The sequence below is a fragment of the Malaclemys terrapin genome, chromosome 15 (genome assembly GCF_027887155.1).
Source record: "Malaclemys terrapin pileata isolate rMalTer1 chromosome 15, rMalTer1.hap1, whole genome shotgun sequence".
Taxonomy (NCBI): Eukaryota; Metazoa; Chordata; order Testudines; family Emydidae; genus Malaclemys; species Malaclemys terrapin.
In genome coordinates, this window is record NC_071519.1 from 7,627,959 (window position 1) to 7,631,158 (window position 3,200).

At 46.1% G+C, this 3,200-nt stretch overlaps 1 non-coding gene across 1 annotated transcript; it reads left to right on the forward strand.

Moving 5' to 3' along the window:
- Nucleotides 1–1,591: 1,591 nt before the first annotated feature.
- Nucleotides 1,592–1,673, forward strand: TRNAS-AGA (transfer RNA serine (anticodon AGA)). The gene has a single exon. It is a non-coding gene; the product is annotated as a tRNA-Ser (tRNA).
- Nucleotides 1,674–3,200: the final 1,527 nt, after the last annotated feature.

Below are 3,200 nucleotides of genomic sequence, written 5' to 3' on the forward strand. Positions count from 1 at the left end.
GGCTCCCTTCTCAACAGCAAACCAATCAATTCCACCCTCCTCCCCGGAAACATCAGCCTGGAGCTAAGGGCAGCACGGGATGAATCCCTTTAGTTCCCACCGAGGCATGAAGCAATCCAGGGCATTTCTGACCTGGGGAAACCAGCCGTTAATAACAGGCAATTCAAGTTGAAGCTAAGTGTTTTTAACATTTTTTACAACACTAAATAACCCTTGAATCCCATTGTCACCATCCATTAAATTCCTACAGCCTTATAGTTTCCCAAGTGCAAAACTAAACAACTCTTCAAACACAAGGGAGTGGGGATCAGTCAATGTTCAGTGTCATCCCACATAAAAGAACCATGTTGTGGTTCATGCTGGCCCCATCCTGTGCCCATCACCTTTCCCTCCTCTTCCTTAAAAGTTTTGATATTTTGCATAGAAACTTTCTTCCCTCAGGAGAGACCTGGGAACCAGGGCTGCCAGACAGACAAACACCTTTAAGAGGAGGTGTCCCTCTCCCTGTCAAAAAAAGATCTTCCTCCTTCAGTTCAGTGACAGCCTGAAACAGGAACATCAAAACCCTGTGTAGCTCACAGGAATGAACACAAACACTCCCTGGTATCTGAGGAGATGTTTAGTTTTACCCTTGGTCAACTACAAGGCCAAAGGGAAAGGTGGTGGCGCCAGATATAAAGAGTGAAACACGACACATGATAGTCATTCCCATAGTGACTGCAAAATCTTTTCATATACTTCTTATTATCATCAGTGTATTGTTTTCTCTGGGGTCTAGACCTTGACCAAGAAATTTGGATCTTGATAAAAATAATCAACTGCCCCTGGTGAAGGTAATGGAGTTGACACCCAATGGGGTGGCCCTACACAGGTACAAGTACTAACAACATGGCTGCCTTTTAGACATCGTTTTTAATCAGGGCAATAAATTGATTCAAACTCCTGTTAAATCATTTCTCAGCCCAAGTCCTTCACCCATATTCCTTATGGCATTGGGCCACCATGTGGATGTTTCATTTCCCTCAGTTTCACATAGAGACACAATTTCCTTTGCACAGATCCATGAACAGCAAAACCTCCCTGTGTCTCTGGTCTGAGGGAGGGCATTCGGTTCCAGTGAACCCTTCTCTCCTGCAATGACAATGGTCAGACGAGGGGACGTGGCACCTGCATCCCTGACTGGGAGAAATTGGCTTGGTTCTTTGTTTCTGCTGCTGTTGTTAGTCCATGAAACACCAGGGGTGGAATGCAAGGCTGAATTCTCGCACCAACCCCCTGAAATATTTCAGTGCCCCAGAGAAATCCTGCCCACTGCTATTGGGATGATGTGCTGGAGATTTGACTAGGAAAGGGTCTGTCTGAATTGTCACCCTGGGGAATGAAGAACAATCTACAGCAATGTCGTTAACACAAACACACTCTCATCCTGCTCCAGCCAGAAGGGAAATGGGCAGGAATTCTCGCTGTTCAGCCAAGGACACATTTACATTGATGCGCAGTTGTGAGTGTGCTGGGGAAGCTGGTCTGAGCAATTTGAAGTGACAGTTCAGTGACAACAGAATCATCATGTAATAAAACAAGTGCATATCAAGTAGTTGTGGCCGAGTGGTTAAGGCGATGGACTAGAAATCCATTGGGGTCACCCCGCGCAGGTTCAAATCCTGCCAACTACGGATGCACTTCACTTTTATTGTTACTCTAGTCTTAGTGCCTGAGCATCCACAGTGCAAACTGGAGCCAGATCTAGTTTCACTCTGTCTACACTTAAGACACTGTGATAGCACTTTAGAGTAGACAGTCTGGAGGGGTTTTCCCATCCCTGTAATAGCTGCATTGAGAGAACAATTCTTCCTTTTATTTAGCACTATCTAACCAGGGCTTAGGTCACCTTAACTATATTGGTTAGGAGGGTGGATTTTTCACACCCTGAGGGACGTCGCTCTGCCAGTTAAGTGCCCAGTGTACACCAGCCCTTAGATCCCTCTTGGTATTTCAATGCAGGCACTGACCTGTGCGAGGAAAACATCAGCTCACAAACACAGAGACTGAATTCCCCACATTTAATCTCTCTGCACTTTCCAGAACGTCACAAAATTCAATTATTCTTGCTAGAACAGAGAAAAAATAAGTAACGCTAAGTTTTTGTCTTGGTTAAATAAAATTAAGGGTTTAATTAATATAGAAAAACTATGTCCTGATTCCTATAAATAACACCAGAACATGAAATAAGAACAGAGACAAATGTTGTCAGTGAGGACTAATTTCGCAAATGATCTTCCCATTATTAATTTCCACGCTGGCCCCAGTGGAGGTCTGGGCACCTCCAGTGTCACTGCTCTGCATTTCCCTTCCCCTTAGAATTGTTCTCAGCCATTCCCAAATGCGGAACATTGGGCAGTTCAGAATGTGACTAGTGACCGTGGCTCCTTCCTGCACCGGCTCTACATTGCTCCACAGCAGCGTCTCCCACTGCAGAGTCACCCCAGCACTGCAGTTCAGCCGCCCAGGGTTCAGCAGGGCCCTGGCAAGGACAGTGGGTGCAGCTAACAGCCCGGTGTGCCTGGCCGTGAGGCAGGGGCAGCCCGAGGCTGGAAGCTCTGAGTCAGCTGTAAAGAAGCAACACCCCCCACAGGTACAGAGATTGAATTCCCCAATGTTAACATCATGACACCCTGTACAAAGCCACGTCAGTTGTTTTTTCACAGGGAGATGCAAAAATCAGGTGACACCAATTTTTAAGTTTGAGTAAATAAAGTTGAGGAGATAGTTATTAACCTCGCAGAAATATGCCAAAGATCCCTCTACATGACACCTGAAGGTGAGATAGAAACAGAGACAAACCTTGTCAGCAAAGGCTAATTTCCCAAACGATCCTCAAAATGTCACTAATTCCCCACTCTGTGCAGTGTAACTGTTCTGAGGCAGCTTCCCATTAAATGCTGTTGTGGGACATTCCCAGACCTGGACATTTATGATCGACAGAATTTGAAGAGCAAACCTGGCTCCTGGCACCAGGCAGGATTTGAGGATTTTGTCCCTGTCACTTAGTCTTTGTCAATAGTACAGACCCTCCCGTGCCCAGCCAGCCAATGAACTCGGGGGAAAGGCTGCAGGAAGCAGAGACCTTAGAAGCAATGCAATAAGAGGCCGTTCATCAGGCAAGGTGGCCGAGCGTTAAAGCAATAGTCTGCTCATCTGAT